Source organism: Orcinus orca, chromosome 7 (assembly GCF_937001465.1).
Source record: "Orcinus orca chromosome 7, mOrcOrc1.1, whole genome shotgun sequence".
In the NCBI taxonomy this organism is placed as follows: Eukaryota; Metazoa; Chordata; class Mammalia; order Artiodactyla; family Delphinidae; genus Orcinus; species Orcinus orca.
In genome coordinates, this window is record NC_064565.1 from 54,954,417 (window position 1) to 54,980,155 (window position 25,739).

The 25,739-nt window shown below is 38.3% G+C and overlaps 1 protein-coding gene across 3 annotated transcripts in view; it reads right to left on the reverse strand.

The window, feature by feature from the left end:
* Positions 1 to 25,739, reverse strand: part of LOC101279038 (sodium channel protein type 1 subunit alpha) — a 163,229-nt gene that overhangs the window by 136,178 nt on the left and 1,312 nt on the right. For 2 of the 3 annotated variants that reach the window (XM_049712219.1, XM_049712217.1), the window contains exon 1: positions 8,654 to 8,904. The exons of the other annotated variant lie outside the window; for it this stretch is intronic. The gene's annotated coding sequence lies outside the window, so the exon portion shown is untranslated. Of the gene's footprint in view, positions 1 to 8,653; positions 8,905 to 25,739 lie in introns of those variants that run through there. 3 annotated transcript variants of the gene reach the window in all.

Sequence of the window (25,739 nt, forward strand, 5' to 3'; positions counted from 1 at the left end):
CAAACAAAATCCCAGGACAGATGGCTTCACAGGCGAATTTTATCAAGCATTTAGAGAAGATCTAACACCTAATATAGATCAATGGAACAGGCCAGAAAGCCCAGAGATAAACTCATGCACATATGGTCACCGTGTCTTTGATAAAGGAGGCAAGAATATACAATGGAGAAAAGACAGCCTCTTCAATAAGTGGTGCTGGGAAAACTGGACAGCTACATGTAAAAGAATGAAATTAGAACACTCCACTTCCTAACACCATACACAAAAATAAACTCAAAATGGATTAAATACCTAAATGTAGGGCCAGACACTATAAAACTCTTAGAGGAAAACATAGGTAGAACACTCCATGACATAAATCACAGCAAGATCCTTTATGACCCACCTCCTAGAGAAATGGAAATAAAAACAAAAATGAGCAAATGGGACCTAATGAAACTTAAAAGCTTTTGTACAGCAAAGGAAACCATAAATAAGTCGAAAATACAACCCTCAGAATGGGAGAAAATATTTGCAAATGAAGCAACTGACAAAGGATTCATCTCCAAAATATACAAGCAGCTCAGGCGGCCTAATATCAAAAAAACAAGCCCAATCCAAAAATGGGCAGAAGACCTAAATAGACATTTCTCCAAAGAAGATATACAGATTGTCAATAAACACATGAAAGGATGCTCAACATCACTAATCATTAGAGAAATGCAAATCAAAACTACAATGAGGTATCACCTCACACGAGTCAGAATGGCCATCATCAAAAAATCTATAAACAATAAATGCTGGAGAGGGTGTGAAGAAAAGGGAAACCTCCTACACTGTTGGTAGGAATGTAAATTGATACAGCCGCTATGGAGAACAGTATGGAGGTTCCTTAAAAAAACTAAAAATAGAACTACCATATGACTCAGCAATCCCACTACTGGGCATATACCCTGAGAAAACCATAACTCAAAAAGAGTCATGTATCACAATTTTCATTGCAGCTCTGTTTACAATAGCCAGGACATGGAGCAACTTGAGTGTCCATCATCGGATGGATAAAGAAGATGTGGCACATTTATACAATGCAATATTACTCTGCTATAAAAAGAAATGAAACTGAGTTGTTTGTAGTGAGATGGATGGACCTAGAATCTGTCATACAGAGTGAAGTAAGTCAGAAAGAGAAAAACAAATACCATATGCTAACACATATATATGGGACCTTAAAAACAAGTGGTTCTGAAGAACCTAGGGGCAGGACAGGAATAAAGATGCAGACCTAGAGAGTGGATTTAAGGACATGGGGAAGGGGAAAGGGTAATCTGGGACGAAGTGAGAGAGTGGCATTGACATATATGCATTACCAAATGTAAAACAGATAGCTAGTGGGAAGCAGCCGCATAGCACAGGGAGATCAGCTCGGTGCTTTGTGGCCACCTAGAGGGGTGGGGTAGGGAGGGTGGGAGGGAGGGAGATGCACGAGGAAAGAGATATGGGAACATATGTACATGTATAACTGATTCACTTTGTTATAAAGCAGAAACTAACACACCATTGTAAAGCAATTATACTCCAATAAAGATGTAAAAAAAAAAAAAGAGGGAGGGGATATGGGGATATATATATACGTATAGCTGATTCACTTTGTTATACAGCAGCAACTAACATAACAATGTAAAGCAATTATCCTCCAATAAAGATGTTAAAAAAAATAATCTGATATTGTCACCTAAGGCTTGTCATTAACCATCTCTTCCTCTTCACACAGATCCCTCCCACTACACCTTCAACACAAATAACTTCACATCTCCAAATGCAACAAATACTAATAATTACCTTCACTGCTCCAACCTGCCACCTCTGGCTCAATAGTGTAAACTGTTAATTTACTCTTGTCATCATTCTATTTGGTAATGATGATAACCTTATAATTTGATTTTCCCAGTTTGAGAAGCTTTATTCTAAATAGGTAAAAATTTATGTACATACTTGTCAGTATTTACAGGGATTTTTGTTTGTTTGTTCTTAGTTCTCAATCTGAGGTCAGTTCTTACTAAAACAATCCATTGAAAATAGTAGATGCTCCAAGAATATAAGATGACTTTCTCCAAATTTTGCTGAATTCTGAAGGGAGAAGTTATATTACCAAATTATACAATTTGCTGGACAATACCCTTTTGACACTTCAAAACTAACTTTATGTTAGATCCTTTCCCAAAGGTAATCTGTTTGTTATAAATTTTTCAAAAATACTATATTATACATAGTATATAGAGGAGTTTTGGGCTGATGAAATATTCAAATACTCAACTGTTCCCTAAATAACTTTGAGTTTACTATTTTGATTAGAGATACAATAAACATCTTTGTACAAAATAGACTAACCCATTTCCATTTGAAAAATAATGTATGCTAACTTTTATGCTGATTTTGAAAGCAATACACGCTTATTTTAGAGAATTTGTACAAAAAATACTTTGTTATGTAAAATAAATTATTACCACTGATAATTTTTCATTTTAGGGGTCATTTTATCATTTATTCTTTAATACTTTCTTTTTTGCTTTATGTAATTAGCATGTATTAATTTGTTATTAAAAAATAAGATGTAATATTTTATTTTTTTTAAAGAAAATTTTTACAAAAGAAAATTGAAATTGCAATCCCATAAACTGGAGATAACTATCACATTATTTCCAGGTTTTTTTTTTTCTAGGCAAAATATACTTTTTTTGTTTTCCACTGAAATCTAGAAATTCCATTGAAATACTAGATATCTATGTTTTTATGGTACTTTTTTATGTACCATTATATCCTGAATAATTTTGCATGGAAGTAAACACTCCTTGAAATATGGAAGCTCTATAAGATCTCATTATTTGCATGGACGATGATTTATTTAACCTTTCTTGTAACATTGTGTATGTAGATTGTTTTCAGTTTTGTTTGGTGGAATCACTCTTTCCAAATAGGGAATAGTTTGGTGGGACTGTCAGTCAAGGGACCCAGTTCACCCTTAACTAAAGGGACAGAGTCACAACTAACTGTGACCAATCAGATGGTCACTTCCTGGAATTTTAATCTTAAATCTGAATGTTTAAAAAAAAAACAAAACTGAAAACAGTTGAACTGATTCATTCCAGAAGATAACAGCTTGTTGCAGAAACCACCAAAAAGTCCAAAATCTGGGCTACCTGACTGTCATAGTTTTCCTTACTCCTGTCATTTCCAGTGTCTAGATTTTAGCTATCCCTCGAGTATGTGAGCTGTAGTAACTTTACAAGACATTACTCGTATACTTAAATTAACCTCAGTCTCAGAGTCTTAGGTGTGTCCCAAATGAAACTGAGGTTACTTGAAACACTTTGAAATTAATTATTTTATTTATGTTTCTCCTGAATACCTAATATTTTATATCACTTTTTTGTCACTTTTCTCATTGAAACAAATAAAATAAAAGCCTTAGCTTAGTAACCTTATCATAGATTGTGAAAATGAACATGACATTGTAGGCATACAAGTGGAATCAATGTCACTGCCATTTTGCTTCTGTGGACTTTATTATTCATCTTGCCTCGTTAAATGCAAACCTCATTAATTGCCTTTATTTGACTATTAACAAACACACAGACAACTCCATATTATCCAGTGGGAAGAAGGCATGAATAATGAAAGACTACCATTAACAACAACAACATTTCATTGACAATAAAAAATGACTTATCAGTTTCAATCATCTTTGCTCATTATTTTAGCAGTCATAAGTATAGCCAAAGACGACTGCTATTGGCTGCACTGTGACCCCTTCAAAATTCATGTGTTGAAGCCCTAACCCCTAGAACCTCAGAATGTGACTGTACTGGGAGATAGGGCCTTTAAAGAGGGAATTAAATTAAAATGTATTAGGATGGCCTCTATTACAATCTTACTGGTGCCCTGATAAGAAGAAATCTGGACACAAAAAGAGACACTAGGAATGCCCGCACACGCATGCGCACACACACACGAAACAATATGAGGACCCAGCGAGAAGGCTGCCATCCGCAAGTCAAGGAGAAAGACTACAGAAAAAAAAAAAAGCCTGCAGACAACTTATCTTGAACTTCTAACCTCCAGAACTGTGAGAAATAAATTTCTGTTGTTTAAGGTATCAGGTCTGTGGTACTTCGTTATGGAAGCCTCGACAAACTCATACAACAAGTAACCCTATTTGAAAGGCATATCTCCACCTCAAGTTCAATGTTTTCCCCTCAATGGTGCTTAGAAAGCAAGAGCAGACTAGCTACATATATTATACAGATAACGTTTGTATAAGTTTGGGAGAGCACGTGCAATACAGTAGAGATTTTCTTTAAAATAATTAGTAAGTAATCTTTCTCCCAAAATGTTACCTCATTACTGAACTCTATACCATCTCCCTAAATTTCCAGTAGAGTCATTAATGAGTATGCTTTCAATTATAATAAAAAAATTTGACAGGAAGTTAGGTCAAAAAAGCATTTAACAGTTAAAGGCATATGGGACAATTTTTTCATACTTTAAAGTTATATGGATTCTCCAGAAGGGAGAATCTTACTGCTCATTTTTAAAGAAAAAAGTCACCCCTAGTACCCAGCATATGAAATTATTGCTAATAGTAACATGCTAAAAACACAGACGCACTTAAATATGGCATGGCCAACAAGATAAACAAGACAATTCAATGGGGAAAGAATAGTCTTTTCAACAAATGGTGCTGGGACAATTGGATGTCAACGTGCAAAAGAATGAAGTTGGACCCCTACCTCATGTGAAATCTGACCTGAAATAGATCACAGCCCTAAATGTAAGAGATAAAACTGTAAAACTCATAGAGAAGAAAGAGAAGTAAATTTTCATGACGTTCGATTAGGCAATGTTTCTTATATATGACATCAAAAACACAAGTGACAGAAGAAAAAAATTAAAGCCAAAGATTATAGACACTTCATCAAAATTAAAGCCGAGGTTGTAGGTGGAGCATCAAAGGAGGAAGAGGCCATATGAGAGGCAAGGACTTTTCACCATTTACAGGGATAAACTAAGAAGCAAGGTTTATTCTAAGTTAGAAGAGAAACTCACATTTGCTAGAAAGGAGTGTTAGCAGGTGACTGAGAGAGTGGGAGCAAATAGTCAGGCAATAAAAAGATAAACCATTAGAATGTGAATTTTGAAACAGAATTATAACAACGAAAGGTTTAATACAGATAAACACGAGAGCTGATGCTTGTGTTTTACCGTATTGTTTTTAAATCCCATTAATATGAATTCATTTGCAAAAAAATGATTTGTTCAAACCCTCTCAACACCTACTGTGTCGTGACCCCTCTAGGGGAGGTACAGACCAGCTTCCATCCTTAATGTCCACTCCCAGCCCACACCTCCTCAGTTTGGTCATTTCAGGGGGAAAGTCCTCAAGTGCAAGCAAGACTGACTGTGTGACAGGGGCTGCTTTTTATTTTAACTGATAGTTTATAGCAATCTAACCAATGATCTCATTCAAACAGGTTTTTTATTTTTTCCACCAAAGAGTGTCTTTCAACTACTTTTAAGCCACTTTCACTGCATACCAGGAACTATGGCATTTTTCACAGAACTTTACAAATGGTTAAAACTTTGTGTATGTGTGAAAATGACTTGGCTTAGTTTTTTTTTTAACCTAGTAACTTATCATTAAATATGGGACTTAAATTGACTTGACATTGCTCCTGGATATGTTTTTTATAAACGCCAGGGACAATTAGAGCCCTAAGCACACTCACTGAGACTCCACAGATCTGGCCCCATTTCCTTCCATTTCTTCTGCTCTCGTGATCACTCATGAGGCAGGTGCCATTCCTTATACCTGTCAGACACTGTGCCCTTTGGGACTTGTGTCTTCTCCCTTCCCTCTTCCCAGAATGCTCTTCTCTCACCTCATTCAGATAAAAATTACTTTCTGCACCTCTTGAACATTGTTTTTCTGACCATAGTTGCTCTGAGAATCAATCTCTTCCCCTCCCCTACCCTAGAGCAGTATCATCTAAATTGATCTGTGAAACATGCTTAATTGACTAATCAGAATTTCAAAGGGAAGTGATTACTTCACAGATCCCAGCCCCAAATAGCTGGGATTGTCACTCTGTCTCCACCCTCCCTATAATCTCTTCCTGCACCCCCCTACCTCCACTTCACAGGTCGCTGGGAGATCGGGCCTATGCTCTTGGTATTTACAGGGAGGGAATAATGGGTTAGGCCTCTCCAACTACCCAGGAGGAAAATAATACCTTGTATGGGACCCCAGGCTAAAATTTGCAGGGATGCGTCCCTGTGTGAGCTCATACAAATATAAACCCGTGAGGAGTGCTTTGCCTGTAACATCCTAGAGGTAACTCCAAAAGAACCCCCAATTTTTCCCTTCCTTGTCTGCAACAACCAGAGAAGATGCTCTTCCGTTTTTCCTCTCTGAATCAGTGCCCTCTACACAAGGAACTAGAATGTTTCTTACTGGACTCCTCTTGTGAGATTCCAGAGTTTTCATTCCCTGTGTTGGTGGCAATCGTTTACTTCTGGGTCTCTGGTCTGTCCCTTTGCCCCTGGTATCGCTGGTTGGTAAAGCCGAATCCTGGCTGAGATCCCCAGTGCCTTCCTGGATACTGTATAATTAATTAGGCCTCCAATCGTGCCTTCCCCTCCCCTCCCATACATGGAGAAAACCTCTCAACCATGACTTAAAGGGAAACTGCCCTAATAAATGAGTCTCCAGATACCAAATTTCCCAGCAGGAGGGGGCCATGTAAACGGAGACTATTAGTATTGGCAGCAAAATCCAGCATATTATTTTTACCAGTATGACCATTCCGGACATACTGGCCGCCTAGAGAGATATTTGAAAAAACAGACCAGCAATGTTTAGAGGGAAGAAAGAAAAAAAAGCCATACAAATGAGCTACAGTGAGTTTCTTGGAAACTAATTCCCTTGCTCAGTTCATGTGATATAACCAGCCACTGGTGCTCTGTGCTGGTGGTTTTTAACGTTACCTCACCCTCTCCACGAAATTGTTTTCCTGTAAATCTCAGTGGCCATCCATTCCTGTCTACACATTATGTTCCTAAAATAGACACCATCTAAAAATCTCTTCAAGGAGCTTTGTGGAGGAAGGCCTAAATTACAACACTGCTCAAGAGGGATGCGGTGGCTTGACAGCAATTACAAAAGCAGCAGCCACAAAGGAGAGGCTTAAAAGTTTTTCACCGGAGTTGTTCAGCTTCCCAAATGCACAAATGAGGGGAAAGAAAAGTGTCAGACACTGGTGAACGTGCAGGAGCTCCAAGATGCATCACCCTGGCGTGCCAGGTATTGCAGCAAATAGGAAAGGTAAGCGACCTGCCAACTGGACTGGAGAAATGAGAGCAGGGATCACCAACCTCAGCATGGAATTTTCCTATTTCTGTTTGGCATCAGCCTCTTGGGATGATTGAAAGTGCTTAATGGAGAAATATGTTCCGTTACTACACTAGCACATCAGAAATACCACGTGAACCTGGAAATCCATAGAAAAAAGGGGCCACATTTTATAGGTGTGACAGCAACAGCATTCGGCAATTCGCAAGTTTGCTACTGCACCTCAGAAATATTTAGTCACATGCACATATGGAAAGAATGTTACCCTACTTTGGCTTTAATCATTTCATGGGACATGTGAAAACGCACCTAACACAACTCTTTTTGGACTGATTTGCTAAAGAGGAGTGACAATTGTCATGAAGTCACTGAAGGGAACAAAAAGAAATGAGGGAAGTAAAGGCGGCGGGGGAATGGGGAGTGCCTTTAAACAAATACCTCAAACAGGTAGGAGAGAGGGGATCCATGGTAACAAAGACCTCTGAAAAAGCCTCACGTCCACCCAGAGACATTTTTTTTTGTGCTGTTTGGAAAAGCAAGACGGTTCACACTGGGAACTGAACAGCATCTGCAGCATCACCGTGGACAGTGACCTCTGTGCAATTAACAGTAACTCAACCTTTCCCATTTGGCATTCCAGGAACAACGGATTCTTTCCCACTACCCTCCAGCTCCTTTGTTAGCCTGCTCAATCGGAGTTACAGAGATTAACTCATTGTCCCCTTCTGATCCAAGGCATGAGGCTTTCCTTCTCAAAAGCCCAGCCTTTGCCGTAGGAGCCTCAAAGCCCTGCAGTGCTCCGACCCCAGCAGCTGTCCCGCTGCCTTCCTTCTTCCTGTGGGGTTAACACTGAGATCTAATTTTTGCTCCATCCTTAGGAATACTACGACCTCTATTCACAGCTCGGCTAGTCCAGTTCTAAAGCACAGTGAAGGAGGAGGGGGCGTCAAAAGGAGACCTTGAATAGGATGCAGGCAAGCAAAGGCAAGAACTGGCCAGGTGCCAAGCTATTTCAGGCCAAAGAATCCCATCTCGTAACAAAATGCTGAACTGCAAAACAAACCTGATTTCAGTTCGTGGAAGGTGGAGACAGGAGGGGGGAGGGGAAGGGGAGGAGAACAGAGGGAGGAGGGGGACCCGTTGGTCCGAATTCACATGCAAAAATGGACTTCCTGCTCTGCCCAAACTGTATTTCCACGGGCTCTTTTTTTCCCAAAATAACCGGAACGAACGTGCCTAAGATCGCGACGAAACAACCATACAGCTTACCTGATAAAAAGGAAAATTACCCATCTGCAGTGAGGAAGAGCATCTCCCAAAGACCAGATGATAACAACGTGCCTTCAGTTGCAATTCAGATCCTTCTTGCAAAAGGTGACCAAGTATTTACAAGGGCTGCAGTCTCACTGGGGCAGGACACACATACACAAACACACACACGCACACATACACACATGCACCAGAGACCTCTGCAGTATCCTCTCGGCTTCATCCTCGCCTCACTCTATGGTACCTAATACAAATCAGCAAATAGCTTGTGTTTTTTTTTTTTTTTTAAAAAAAGGTCGAGGTAGCACCTTACATTACATCGCCATCTAGTGGCCAAACATTAAATATTTTCTCACCAGCCGGATTTCTGTTATTTCTCAACCTCTTTTCTCTCTCAGCCTCATCATTTCCCTCTTCCTTTTGACTCTCTCACTATTGCTTCCTCTGTTTCCCCTTCACTCCTAATTGCTCTATCATATCAAATACCTAATGACTGAAAGATGAAAACGTTTAAAACTAAATATAGCAATTTTCAAGTGTAGAAAATAACTTGAGTGTTGTTTTTGAATTTTTGTTAAAAAGTATTACTTTATTCCTACTCTGAATCATTATTATCTTTACAAATTTTAGAACTTGTGAATAAAACTTTGTCTTTTTTATTCCACCAGAAGAAAATTGGGAGGCCCTTTATGACAGATCAATGGCTTTCCATTGGGGATCTACTTGGAATTTTTCTCATTTTTAATATTGTTTTTTAATAGCAGGTTGTTTGTTATAGTGAAGAGCCCAGAGTGAGAGGATGTGAGCTTTACTTCAGCACTCACGAGCATGTGCCTTTGAGCAAGTCCCTGAACTCTTCTGTGAGAACTTACATTTCCCCACCTTCATCTGTGATTAGAGGTTAACAAGATTATTCTCCCACTCTGTCTATGGTTCTATTATCTTTTACTGCAATATATTTCCCCATTTTGTGGACACAACCTACAGCTTAGTTATAATAACATGTTTTAGTAAGCAAATATCTATTTTGACTCAAATTAAGTATTACCTATTGATAGAATTATGAAAGCCATGTGTATCAGGTTTTCCTAAAACAGTGGAGAATTCATGCTAAACTATTTATAACTCCAGGAGATGAGAGTGCAGCTTTCTGTGTTACAAACTGTACTTTAAAACTGAAGCAGTCTTTAGCATTTGGTCCTGCATATGCTCACAATTAACTATGTGTAGATTAATCATGTGGCATAATTTGCAATAAATATTTCATCCTGGTTGTCTTCTATCTAACCCACTTATTGTTGATAACTATTTTGCCTGTGCTTTACCATTTATTAAATGACATCACCTTCAATATTTAATCGTTCTATTCCTTACTATAGGACAGTGTGATAGATACTATTAATATTATTATAATTATTCCCATTATACAGTTGGGAATACTGAGGGTTTTCAGAGCCTTATTGAGATTTACTCAAGGCCACACCTAGCTTGCAAAGCAATAAAACTAAGGCTCTTGGTCCATTTGTTCTTTACAACATACTCAAAAGGCCTCCTTTCTTTCCCTGTTCTAGAATCACAGGAATGTAATTTGCATGTCTCTGTTCGAAAAATATCTACTAATCCTTATTTATAAATTACTCATGGGCCCATCTCCTTATCTATAAAAGAAAAAAATTAAGATCATTTCCTGTGCCAGCTCAAAAATCCTATACTTCCACAAAAGCTAGCCAAGGTAGCATGAACACTTAAAGCTATTCAGAGAATCTCCTGGTGGTCCAGTGGTTAGGACTCAGTGTTTTCACTGCTGGGGCCCAGGGTCAATCCCTGGTGGGGGATCTAAGATCCCGCAAGTCGTGAGGTGCAGGTAAATAGTGTTCTTCAGTCTCTGGTAGAGTCTGGGCAATGTTGAAAGGAGCTGGAGAGACCAGTGACCAATGGACCAATGTTTGGTAAATAATTACCAGGATGTTAGAGATGAAGAGGAAGTGGGAAATATGTGAACTAACAGGCAGTACTTTTTTAAATTTTAGACTAACATGTTACATATGAATGGTCCTTATAGTTTAGAGAAAATAAGAACACCCCTGACCACATGCTTTCATGCCTTCTAATTGCTTATTGCAGAGGTCAATTTTTTGAGTATCTGCTCATAACAGTCATCCTCCCAACAGCTCTCCCTACCTGATCCCCAGAGGTGAACCTGGGCTCCTGGCTACAGAGGACCAGGACAGGGAAGGGTGCGACATGTGATTCTGGCAGCTGTGGGCGCCACTTCACTCTCCCAATGCAGACTCAGGGCCAAGCGGGCCAGGGCGCTGAGACAAGGGAATCATGCAGGTGTGGAAGAGGAAATAGTGACAAAAGACAGAGCCAGAATCATCAAAAAGTCTACAAATAACAAATGTTGATGAGGGTGTGGAGAAAAGGGAACCCTTGTACTCTGTTGGTGGGAATGTAAATTGGTGCAGGCACTGTGGAAAACAGTATGGAGGTTTCTCAAAAAAACAAAACTAGAACTACTGTATGACCCAACAATACCACTCCTGGGTACATATCCGAAAAAGACAAAAACACTAATCTGAAAAGATACACGCACACCAATGTTCATAGCAGCATTATTTACAATCACCAAGACACGGAAGCAACCTACGTGCCCATCAACGGATGGATAAAGGTGAGAGATATATGTATACTCAGCCATAAAAAAGAATGAAATTTTGCCATTTGCAGCAACATGGATGGACTTGGAGGGCATTATGCTAAGTGAAATAACTCAGACAGAGAAAGATAAATACTGTATGATATTGCTTCTACGTGGAATCTAAAAAATACAACAAACTAGTGAATATAACATAAAAAGAAGCAGACCCACAGATATGGAAAAGAAAATAGTGGTTACCGGTGGGGAGAGGGGGAGTGGGAGGTACAAACTGTTGGTTGTAAGATAGACTTAAGGATGTACTACTGTAAAACATGGGGACTATAGCCAATAACTGTAAATGGAAAGTAACTTTTAAAAATTGTATAAAATTTTTTTTAATAAATAAATAATTTTTTAAAAAGAGCCAGCAAACTCCTGATGACTTCCTGTTTCTGGCTCTAGTCTTTCCCCAAATCAAGATACTTTCCTGATTTGGGGTGTCATGATAGTCACAAATAAACTCCATTGCTGCTTAGCTGAGCTTGGTTTCTGTTCCCCTAGGGAATCCTAGTCAGTTCACTCAGACTGCAGGAATCCAAATGCCCTAGCCCTTGAGAGCTCTCAAATACTGCTCATAGTTTGGGCATCTGACACCTCACCTATTCACTTCTTCAAGCACCGGCTAGAAGCCAGGCACATTTCCAGATACAGAAGTTACATCAGTGAACAAAGCAGATCAAATTCCTCTACTAGTTGAGTTTCTTTACTCTGACACATCAGATAAATGGAAAGCCATGCTGTTTTCAGTGCACGCATCACCCTTCCACCTCTGTATCTTTGTTCATAATCTTCACTTGACAGAGCTTCCTTCCATCTGTTCATGGAAAATTCTACCAATGTTTTAGGTCACATATTCTTTTTTCTCTAATGTCTTTCTTGTTTTCTCAGTAGGTAGAATCTCTTTTCTCTTGTTAATTACAGAACAACTTCGTGTTTTATTTTGCAGAATGTGGTTATTTGTTAAGTCGAAAGCATTGGGAGTAAGAGAATAAATGCCTATTTTGACAAACTCTGGGGGAAAAAAAGGCTGGCATCACACCCATTGTACAATGAGTATATTTAACGAGTAGCCTGTCATTCTGTACACAAGACATTTCATTCATCAGAGCTGAGCCAATTTAAAAACAATGGTAACTTTAAATATTCCTTATATTAGGCCTGGCATAAAGGCAAAGTATGAGATTTTTATTAAGTTAGTATAGTATACACTTAAACTCACATATTCCTAAAAGTTGGCAAAAGATAAATTAAAATGAGTCTTTATCTGTGTTCCCTTATAACACTACTGCTCTTTTCCCTTTTGGCTTCGTGGGAGAGTTTTATGTACGTATTTGCTTCCTAGATTCTAAACTCCCTGTGGAACCAGTCCTGTATTTTATTTACCTTTGAGTGGAAGTTAATTTACTTAGATATAATTTTCTCTTTCCCACTATTACGTTTCCAGTTTCAAAGAATGAGCAGGTAATTTCCCCCCCTTTTCTTCCCACCCTGAATGTTAGCCATTCTAGGAGATCCTCTGTAATTTCACCTTAGAAGGTGGAAAGAAAGTACTGGCCCTTTCCTATGTGACAATACTTCTTAAACCTGTGAAAACATGGACTTACTAAACTGGCTAAGAGGCTTGGGCTGTGCCTTTCCTATGAGAGAATTCCTAACAAGGCAAAGAGAAGGAAAGCATAAGATGCCCTTCAGTCTTTGAAGCATTCTCTCTGCCATGAGGATTGGATTGTTCCTGTGGCACAGCTTTCATGAGGGCTAGGGGCAGCAATTCGCTGCTCAGAGCCCAATACAGAAAAGGAATATTGTAATGGGACATCATCACTGTCAATAAATCTTAGGTGTTAAAGAGGAAGAGAAGTCACTCAGGTGGAAAAAGCCATGCCATGTCTTTTTGCCTGTCAGTACTGAGACAGCATGGAGAATCTCCTGCTGCAGTGAGAACTCTGAAAGAGTTCAAGGACAGAGCTCAACATCAGAAGGCTGAAGAATCAGTGCAATTATTACTAATATTTATTAAATAGTTATTGAATATTATTTAATATTTTCTTATGTAGAAAATAAAGGGAATTTGTTATTAAAACATGCTGCCTGATGTCCAGCTCTTGGAGTTCTGAACATTTTACTTAGCTGCCTTACAAAAAGTGTTAATTAACTCTTAAATTAACTTGAGGCCTGGCGGGAAGAAGGGGATCATCCTTGATCTTTGGCCAAAAATTTCCCTAAGTTATGGTCAAATCATTATGTTTTGAATTTTGGATTCCCTTGTTCAGAGTTATAAATGACATTAGAGTTTTAAGGCAGAAAGTGTTTCTAGATTCTCCTGTAATTTGTTTGGGAATCTAGGCTCACTGAGCTGGTTTCCTTCTTGAAGGAAAGGGATCAGGATGCTGGTGTCTGGACAGTGGTCTGACCTTGGGATGGTGTCCCTTAGATAAAGTGGTGTTGCCACACGGGCTGTGGGTGGTGACAGGCCTTCTGATGGAGTGATTTAATGATTCCAACATGGACAGAAAATACCAGAGTCAGAATACGAACCCAGAATTTATGATTCTAAATCCACAGGACCACTGCGTTATTACCTGGCTTCAAACCCTGGCTTTGCCCCCTGTGACTGAAAAATGGAACTCAGCTAAAGCACAGTACTAATGTGATACCAAGGTAAACATCATTTTCCACTCCAGGGCTTTGCTTTTATAGGTATGAGTTTCCCAGTCCTTTTTTTGAACATGCAGCATTCTGCAAAGATTTACTACCAATTCCTTGCTCTCTCCCAAGCATTCACTAACACAGTGCCTTTAGCAGCCACTATTTTAGAAATAGAAATCACTTCCTAGCAGAAAATATGAACTCTTATCTAACTTTTCAGGTTAATTTATCCTTTTGAAAACGAGCCAGAAATAAATGTGGAATTTACTGACTATTAGATAAATAAATAAATAAACTTTAATTAAGAACACTCTTTTAGGAGGACTAGAGCCAATGAGTTTTTCAGCAAGTTTAAAGTTACAATTTCTTAACAACAGAAAATTGGCCTTCGGTTTCAGAACATTTTGTAGGTACTAGAAGGTAAACATTTAACACTAGTAAGGTCCATATGTCCCACTAGGAAAGAAAATCAACTATTTTTTCAAACATGATACCAAAATATTTGAGGGCCCCCCATTTGAACTTACTGAATCAAAGCTGTATGGGCTTGTGATTTCCCACTCATAGATTGTCATTTTTTTAAATCACCTATAATATATTGACCTTATATAATTGGAATTGTTTTTATTGCCAATTTTATTCTAAGATGTTTCTCAAATGTCTATAGAATCGATGTGTTCGTGGGCACACGAAATTTTATTAAAAGTTTCTAAAAAATTGTTAAAATTACTCCCAACTCTCCCTCTGGTAGTGGAGGAAAATGAACGGTAAGGGTTTTTCTTACCTCACCACAATGCTGTATTTTAAAGTGAGAAAGTGAGGGAGGGGATTATGATGGAGATCATCAGATTCTCCCAGATCACCAGATTCTCCACTCCTTCCCTGCTATTCCATCCAAAGCAATGAAAGCCAGAATTTAATCATAAATCCACAGAGGATTATTCCCAGGGTGGCAGTTACTTCTTGTTGGAAGGTTCACTGCAATTTCCTTTCAGCTACGTAGGTAGCCATTGGTGCTGGAGAAGGAAATAATGGTATTCCCACACCAAATAAACAGGTTTTACGGACAAGACATAATAATGAACAAACCTGATTTCTCAAAGGGAAATTAAATATATAAATATAAAGCATCTGATGAGATCAGCATTGTGATATTGTTTCAAGATGGGTATTAAATTACAAAACTACTTTTTATCATTTCATATATTATTCTTCCTCTGTTACACAACCATCCAAGCAACACTCTTAAAATAACTCCATCATTTTACATTATATACATATATCAAACCATTATGTTGTATACCTAAAACTAATACAGTGTTATATGTCAGTTACATCCCAATGAAAAAAAGCACTCTAGTGTTCCATGTAAATGTCAATTTACAATCTTTTATTATTTGGGGGCCTGGTTTATTTTTGGTCTTTTTTTCCAGCTAAAGTGTAAGAGTATGCTATCAATATTTACTGAGGACAACCTCAATGTCATTTTTCATAACAACAAACTCTTTGCCTTTCCCTAAATAAGCCAGGAGCCATCGTGTCTTCAATACTTTGCTTCCTTCCTTTCCTCTGCTTGGAGACCTCCTCTTCTCTGCCCACAACCCCTCCCTCTTTTATCTGTGCACATCCTCATTGTCTGACCCTACCCCATAATCTCTTTGAGAGCAGGAACTGTTTTATTATTTTATTTCCTAAACATATTCCAGTGACTGTGGTTGAATGAAGGTATTTTCTGAAGATGAACTGATGGTATCTGCTGATTACTGATGAATCAAAATTCCAGAATGAAACACCACTATAATTTACAGGTAGGACAAAATAACGTTTTCAAACCTCATAAAACAGAATGTCAACTGACATAAATATTATCTTCACCACTTCTCTACAGAGATGATAATTTTTGAGGAAGTGTGGAGCTGGCAAGTTCTTAGAGATAACTCAGACAAGGGATTTTACTTTAGATATGAGGAATGATGTCAAGAGAAGTGATGTGACTTGACCAAGGTCACCTAGCTAGTTTTATCCCACAAGAGTCCATTCAATTGTTTTCCACAGTCTAATTATGTTTTTTTTTTTTTTTTTTTTTTTTTTTTTGCGGTACGCGGGCCTCTCACTGTTGTGGCCTCTCCCGTTGCGGAGCACAGGCTCCGGATGTGCAGGCTCAGCGGCCATGGCTCACGGGCCCAGCCACTCCGCAGCATGTGGGATCTTCCCGGACCGGGGCACGAACCCGTGTCCCCTGCATCGGCAGGCGGACTCTCAACCACTGCGCCACCAGGGAAGCCCCACAGTCTAACTATGAAGGAAATTAAAATTGAGTAGGTGTATCAGCATATAAGAAGCAAAATGGAAGTGAGTGGAGTATTTCTAGATACACCACAATTGATTTTCACTCATGTTTTGACAGATGGATGTGATGAAGTGTATGATTGCAGTTACTGTTTAAGAAGGTGACAGACTAACCAACATTGGTTTAAGCAAAGGATAAAGAAAGTGACCGTCCTTCAGTCTAGCTCCACATACTGATCTTAAATATTAACCACAAGATGTTCAAGTTCAAGGGCGTGAGTATCAGGTACTCAGAGTGTAACATTGACAGCTTTCAGAAATGCAGACCCAAAAAGAGTGCCAGAAAATATCCAAGAAGCAAATGGTCTTGAAGCTGTATAATTTCTTTGAAAAGCCAAAATGTAATCTAAAAATATATTGTCTGTTTCTTTAGGCTGATAAACCATATATATATGGCAGTTATCTTTCATATATGAAAACAAAATTTAATGTTTCACATGCCTAAGCTTTATGCCTCTTTCTCTAAATATATAAAGGCTTCATAAAGCTTTGACTCTTGAAATAAGATCAAAGATCACAATATTTAAAGCATTATGTCCAGATCTACTGCCACAGGAGATTAAAGAGAGAAAAGAAGTATCAGTGTAAATTAAGAAAATGCATGAACAGTTATAAAAAATTAAGTTACTGTGCTGGGTTCTCTTCTGTCTCTTTCCATCCTCTTAAGTCAATTAAACATTATGCTTGGTTTTCGCCTGATCTATTTCATACAGCAATTTCCCCCTTTGTAAAGATGAGTCAGTTAAAGCTAGTGTTAAGAAAAATATGCCTGATTACTTATTGGAACCAAAACATGTTTGCCATTTTAATATATCTTGAAATCAACCACATCACTTTATTTATTGAAGAGGTTTAATTAGATTTTTTTATAAAGAGGACTTTATTTAAACTAAAGGAAATAGCTGATATTTATGAAGACAACTCTTTATTTACAGAATAAAACTGAACTTTGCCAAAACTTAGCATAAGCAAACATGTAGTTCCTGTTCCCCTAAAGGATTCTTACTAACATCTTTTTCCTTTCATGTTCAAAGGCGGAAAGCCACTGACTTTACCAAAGAGCATAGCAAAGCTATTCATAATGTACGCATGTCATTAGGATTAGGTGCTGCCCTGTTTCTCTGGGAAATTTACACCTTTCACACAGTCCTAAGCAGTTCTGATCTTTAGAAATCCATTCACAAATGCACACAAATCACATACAATTACATCTCTCCTCCTCTCTTCCCTTGGGAAATGCAAGAATTCCACCTTAGGCCACATAATGGACAGAGGTTCTTCAGGGCCCACTTCAGGGCTTCACACTCTTTAGAATAGATTGGCGAGTGACTGGGGGAAAAGGCACATGAAAGGCCAGATGGTAATTACATTTAGCCTAGTCCTCCTAGAAGGCCTGGAAATTTTGTGGCCCATGAACTGAGTTACTACTCTTGGGATGGTCCCTATTCATATCAGATAGCACAGCACTGGACACCTGGGATCCTTTGGGTCTCAGGTGTGGGAGAGAGGTGCTGGGGAGCTGTACTCCCATGCCTATGTGCAGACTCCTATACCTGGCTGTCTACAGTTGGACTAAAGACAACCGGATTCATCTACTCATTATGGGATGCTAAAATGACAGAATCACTTTGTCTCAATGTTTTCCATGGCAATTGATACATAAGGAAGCTCAAAGACTGACACACTTGTTTCCATGTTCCATTCAGTCTCTTTGAAAGTCTTATATTCTGGTTGTTATCATTACCTCACAGTAACCTGTATTCCTCCTCTCTGCAGGGAAGAACAAGCTGAATAAGCAGGAAAGGGCTCCTTCTGGGTCTGCACCTTTTTAATGAACATATATGGGATGTGACCATTTACATTTACATTTCTGCTCCCCTTAGTTTTGCTGCAGCTCAGCAAATACAGAATGTGGATCTTTCCATGACTTCAGCAATGATAAAGCTCAGAAAACCATTTGCCCTACTTCACGTGGTAGCTGCTGCCCCACAAGACAGCAGTACCTTTATCCATAATTTCATCTGCCCAGATTCTCCTCTCCAGGGTGTCACAACAGAGCTACACTTCCATGAAACATCTATTGCTTTAAAATTGCACCTTTGATTTAGTCAGGATCTTGGCAGAAAATAGAGTCTACACTCAAAAGGGGCTGAATGAATACAATTTGATGGAAAAAAATGCTAAGTAGGTTCAGATGGTTGATGAAGCACGCAGGAACCAGCAGTGGAGAGAGCCAGACACCCCTGGGTTTTAACAGGCAAGGAGGTGAAAGCAGCTCTTTTGCCCTTTTCCTGTTTGCCCATTTAACGGTTCACTGAGATTCTTCTCCCTTTTTTCCCTTTAAAAACTGCTGAGCAGAATCTTAGGAGTTGGTCTTGGGACATATGTCCAACTTCTCCCCAGATTGCCAACTTTTCTGGTTAAGGAATCTTTACTGTCTATTGACACTTGCCTCTTGAATTATTGGCTTTTGAATGGCAAGCAGCTGAACCCGAGTTCAATAACAGAGGAAACGGAAGCCCCAGCTCCCAGTGAGAGCGGGAGCTTTGGCAGACCTCAGCAGGAGGTTTACCAGAGGAGAATGCAGCCACCTAGACTAGAAAGTAGGGGGTGGTGGGGGCAATCCCTCAACTTTCCATCAATGCCTTCCTTGGGCTAAACCCAAAAGAACCCAGAAGACAAGGGCTCCCAGATTATGTCTAACTATGGAAAGTGGCCTTTGGGGACTGAGGGTCTTTCCGGAGACTCGCCCCTTGTTTGACTTCTACCTGACATTTCACCACTCTCACCATTCCCTTCTCTGGACTTCGCATTCTACAGCTGCTGCCAGGGCTCCAGCTCTTGCTGGGCTCTGGAAATGCTGCTCTCTCCATTTGCATATTTAGTCCTCCCCACTGGTGCATGTCCCTGGGCCTCATCATCTTGTTTTGGTTCCTTGAACCTACTTTTCCTTTGCATGCACAGCAAGGATGACTTGCAAGTTCCACAGATGTGAAGGGCTGGTGGGAAGTGGGGAAATAACAATGTGTCCCGTCTTATCTCTAAAAAACACTTCTTTCTCTTTGCGTAAAAAACAAATGAAATTAAACTATTTTACGGAAATGAATAAAATCTTCAGGATAAGAGATTCTGTTTAATACCCTAACCCTTAGCACAGTGCCTAGTATATGGTAGGTACTTAGACGTTAGTATTTTCAAATCAATTCTGATAATGATTTAAGAGGAATAATAATGAATATATGCCAGGACCTTGAAACCTCACGGCAATCTCATGAAATAAATACTATTATTATTATCATTATTTTATAGATGAGGAAGCTAAGTTTTTGTTTTGTTTTGTTGCTACTTCAAACAGTGCTGGTGCAAACATCACTTTACAGATGGTTTTCCCACTCGTACAGATACTCGTATCTGTAGATACATTCTCAAGAAATGGCTCTGCTGAGCGGAAGGGAATGTGCCTTTTAACTCTGGTGGCTATAACTAGATTTTCCTACAAAGGCATGGCACCATCTTATACTCCAACAGCAGCGTAAAAGCCCTGTTTCCCACACCTCTGCCCTCATTAGGAATTATCAAACTTCTTACTTTGTTAACCAGGAAGTGAAATCTAGGCCAAGTCTTGACTTTGCCTGAGAGTTTCCTATAGGACTTTACTAGGAGAAACACAAAGATGTGTGGAGGAGAAAGAGAAAATGTGCTCCAAGAAGAGGAAATATTGTGTACAGGACAGATTTCAGGTTGGGACTGTGGAAATGGTTAGAGTTTGGGTAGGTGGGTAGATGCCAGATCACATAGCGCCCAGCACACCTGCTACAGAAGGAAAGATGGAACCGTGTTCACAAGGAAACCAGGAGAGTATGATGTTGAAACGCTAAAACCAAGTATTTTGGTTTTTCTTTCCACCAGTTTGAGGGAGCCATCTCTTTCCTGTCAGAACACTGACAGTACTAGTAGTCTTTATAATTGGCTTATTTGCTCCTAAAACCACTTAAGTCAAGGTGCATGTGGGTATGAGAGGGCTGACTAACTGTCAGGAGGACAATGGTTAGAAAATCCGGAGACCAAAACATTTCTTTTCCTTCTGATGTCCTGATCGTGCTAATATAAAGTTTTCTCTAATGCTTTTACTAGAAACTGCACATTTCCCTTATCCCAGTATTATATAATCAGAGTAATAGTCTTTAGAAAATTTCATACAGAAAATGATACCTCTTCTATTTCCCTTGTATCCTCAAATGAGACAATCCCAACGAAACACTGACAACTCTTTCAGATATCCTATTTCACTACTTCACTTTTTGGACATAAAATATAATGTCACTTTATCAGAAAACCATAATTTCATTTTACAGAACAAGAAGGATTAATTTTTCACAAATCAGCATATTTATCAGACAAATTCCAGATCATGAGACATATGTGATTAGTGATGCATTTGTAGGATAAATGATTAAAATGGCAGTATTGAGTCACTTATTTTTCTTTAATTATTAATGGACATATGACATGGGTCTATTAAATCTAATCATCTTGGATTTGGTTGATATTTGGATGCTCATGGTCCAGAGTTAATCTCATTTACAAAGAATATTAGAATTAGAAAAAAATCTGAGGAATTATTTAATTTATGCTCTCAATTGTCAAAGAATTTAACTTGGCTTGGTAGAAATTTTGTTTGGCTTTATCTTTAGGCCCAAACCATTTCTCAAAATAAATTAAGTAAATCAGTGTAATTTTAAGTTTCTTTTCCAGTCATAGGTACTTTCTCCCCATAGTTGTTCCTTCTACTCTGAAGAAAAATGTCTACATTTCCTAGGCTTTTCAAATCTCTCAAAGGATTATAAGCCTGATAATATAATTATGTAATTATCATATAATTAAATTATATGTAATTATATATAATACAATGATTGTATTATATTATTCAATATATTATGATAATATAATTATATGTAATATAATGATTATTACCCTGATAATATAATTTTTAAAGAATAGGGGCTGACATATTAGAAAAAACAAGTAAAAATACTAGACATAGGGTTGGCTAGTTATCTTGGGATACTGCAATTTTAAAACTATCTTTAGGGGCAGGGTGAGAGAGTCCAGGTCACCATCCATCCTTGGTTATCCTTGTCCCACCTAATCTCCAGTTCCTGATGCCTCAGTTCTTTGAACATTTGTCCTTGAATCTAGCATCTTTTGAGTCCCAGATCCTGATATTGATATAAATGTCCTCTTTGCTCAGAAGATATTATACTAGGAGGACACCCTGGGACAGGCTTGATATGTTGGGGACCATCTGATGCCAAATATTATTATAAACGATTATTTTCTGAACACGTTTAATATGTGAACGACACTGCAATAAACCACTTGACATACATTATATCTTTTGAATTCTGACAAATTCTGTACCATTCTCACCTGGCAGCTAAAGGGATTTTCAGAGATTAAATAAATTGTCCGTGGTCACAGAGCTAACCAGTGATAAGGAAGGGGATTGTCTGACAAGACATTTATACCCCTAACTCTGCTGGGGTAGGGTGTAGCTTGACAACTTCCACTCTCAACAGAAGACTCTAATATTGAGCTGAGTCACAGCTTCAGAAAAAATAGAATTCACATATACTACCAGTTCATTTGAAATTCATTGTATTTAATATCTATTTAAATTATTCTCTATTGTATAATTTTTCCCTGAATTAATATTCCAAAATGGAATAAAAGATCTTTTAAGTTCTTCTCCGGTATTTACTTTAAGATCAAATAAAGATGGAAGTGACTGGGATCCTGGTGTTGGGAAATGAGTCATTTAAAAGAAGAATTTATATTTGATGTTGGGAATAATTTTTCATGTTGTGAATCTGTATATCAAACCCAAAAGAGTTTTGCTCAAGGTAAATAAAGAAAGCAGCATGAATGATTGACAGTTGCAAAGAGTTCCAAATGTATTGCAGCCATAAGTGAACCACTTCTTCCTTTTGGAATTTGATTTTTCCTTCTAGATCTCATTGGCAAGTTGCTATTTAATTGACCTGAGTGAATAGAGTTACGTAAAGTCCAAAATACAAAGGAACTAGGTAGCATTAAGTGACATAATGCAGGTGACTATGATGAGTATAATAAATGGTGTGTTGAAATCATTCCATAAGCACTTTAGTAATACATATGAAGAACAATCAATTAAGCATATTATACAAATAAATGTATGATAAATTGGGGAAAATGTATTAATCCTAGAAACCGAAACAAAAAATTGGTAGTACATCTCAGTCCTTACACTGAGTGCTTTGGAGCAGGAAGACCCTTGAAATAGGTCTTTATCAGAAAACACTTAGAAATTATACTCACCAATATGTTGAAACTACATACACTAGGGAGTCTTGCCTCGTAGAATAGTAGAAAGAGAAGTAGATTTGACATCTGGAGATACTGAGCTTTTATTTTCTTCTCTGTAAAATGAAAACACTAATGGGACCTATCTTATAGGGTGGCTGTGGGTCTGAGAAAGGGTCATGTCTATAAAATTACTTGGAAATACAGATACAATCATTCAAACATAAGATATTATTATTTTGATTAATCAAAATGTAGTTACCTGGCACATTTTTATATCTACGTTTTAGATTAAGTCCCTTAATTCACAGATATCTTAGAATAACACAATTTGAATTTTTAGTACAATATGTTTTGAAAAGAATTTCTAACTCTTGGGGGGAAAATGTGTGTGTGTGTGTCTGTGTGTCTGTGTGTGTGAGTGTGTGTGTGTGTCTGTGTGTGTGTCTCTGTGTGTGTGTGTGTGTGTGTGTGTGTGTGTGTGTTTGTGTGGCTTATCTATTTCCACCACGCCTATCAGCTCCAGAAAATGCCTGGACTAAATTGCTGAAGTTTGAGGTAACAATTCATGGGCAGATATAAAATTCTGAAACTCTAGCATGCAAATGTATAATTTTATGGGCCAAGAGCGATCATTCAGTATGACTTCTAAAGACATGTAAATGAACTTGTTCTATACCTGTTCCAGCCCCATGACTTTATGATTTTGTGATTATAGAACATGACCTCAACTGCCTTCCAGGAAGAGGAGAAAGTCCTAAACTGAAGGTCCTTAATCTTCTAAATTCTTTGATGGGTTTGCGCATTTACATCCAGATATAAGAGCGTGGAAAGCTGGCCTACCAGGCACACTAGAAGGAAAAGAATTTGCAGTTCTCAGAACATCTTGCAGGGAGGGGGTGGGGAGCAGAGATGGTAGAGAAAGGAAAGAGAATACGGGGAAGAGCAGCCCAAATCCTTAGTGAAATCTATTTAACTCAAAAGATGATTGGTATGCATAAATCCCTGGTAGAAACTAGTGACAGATGGAATCTGGGTCACTTTTTTAGAGTGATGAGTATACATGGAGCTAGGACTCCAGGACATAGAGGAGGATGCAAGATTTTAAGTCCCTGAAAAAATGCAGAAGGGTTTGGGGACCTCCACAGACTATGGAACTGGTAGGAATTTGAGACAGTTATGTCTAACTCTTCAAGGGGACAAAGAGCTTATAGCTGAGTTATACAAGTAAGACATATATCTATTTATTCATTTGGAATTTTTAACCTGACTGCTTCCAAAAGGAGAAATTATACATTGTTTTATTATTTAGTATAATAGAACTTTATGTAGAGGAGTTAACAATGGTTCTCAAACAGGGGGAGGGGATGATTAGGACGTGAGGAGGTAGGAGGGGCAATTTTGCCCTTAGGAGAGACGTGTTCATGTCTGAAAATACTGTTGATTGTCATAACTGGGGGTTGTTGCTGGCACCTTTTGGGTAGAGGCCAGGGATGCTGCTCCACATTATATGATGTACAGGACACACCCCACAGCACAATGTCAGTTGTGCTGAGCTGAGAAGCCCTGACTATGCTAACCTATCATTTTACAAATAAAAAACTGAACATCAGAGCGGGTCAGTGACATAGGCCAAGTCACACAGCAAGCCAGCAGAAGAGATAGGCCCTCTAGTGTTTTTCCCATCACACTATGTAACTTCTGAAAGCTAAAAATGGAACTGTTGGAAAATAAAGCTTCTTATGAACAAATTTAGGTTTAAGATGTACTAAGTAAATGCATAAATCTTTAAAACAGAGTACTGCTTACACTGGGAAATCTGGGCCACCAGGGAAATAGAAAACAATTATGTAACATATCTTTGAAATATATTCAATAATATAAAAAGGACCTATTCGAAATATATTATAGTAAGAACTATTTTTTATGAGATTTAACCAAAGTCCTGCCCAGCATAGCGGTTCTCAGCCTTTAGCAGCTTCACGGTCACCTGGAAGGCTTGTTAAAAGACAAATTGCCCCACCCCAAACCCAGAGGTTGTGACTCAGGAAATCTGGAACAAGGCCTGAGGATCTGCATTCCTAACAAGTTCCCAGGTGATGCTGTTGCTGCTATTGTTCAGGACATAACACTTTGAGGTAACACTGGCCTAGCATTTGGTAGGTACTCAATTGGCCTAGTATTGTAGGTATTTAAAAGACATAACCTCACCAAAAGATGTAATCTCACTTTAGCATAGATTAATTAATAGGGCTAATTCACATTAAGAAGAATATATCCTACTGATGGCCGAACCAAAACTAACTTTAGACCTCACTTAACTCAAATACCTTACTTTAGAAATGAAGAAATTAATACAACTTTTAAGCTACATTACCAGAAAGAATTCCTTTTAACAAAAGCCAATAGAAATAGTATTAAACAAAAATCATTTATAAACAATTAGAGTACTGACAGTGTTATCCTAAAGATATATAAAGTAAAAGATTGTAAGTACAACTAAATATGTATGCATTATTGTTAACATTATGTTTAGGAGGAATATTCTCAATGCCAAGCTAAGTAAAACCCGGTCTGATGGGGCCCTTATGCCAAGCTAAGTCTATGGGGAAAATGCTTATTGAACATCAATAATACACAGTCAGGCCCTGAGGGACCATAACTGTCTCCTTAAATTATTTAGAAAAACATGTACATGTTTAATCAATTAAATATAGCATAAGATGATAAGCAGTATATTCCCATCATAAATAATCCATGTGCCACTGTTAATCTTGATTAACAGAATGAAAAGTACTCTCAAAGAAATTCATTTTAGTAACACTCATTTTCATTCCATTCATTTAATTAAAAGAATGCAACAAATTTCAGATACTTTAAAACTACCTGTGTACCTAGTGAGTGTGCTCCAATTAACCTGCCTCATGCCGGTCTTCGCTTAGAAACACCCAACGACTGAGTAGTCAGCATCCTCTTTATCTCTTTAAAATCATGAAGGCAGTTTACACAGCCTTTATTTTCCTAATCACGACATCCTGTCCAAGGCAC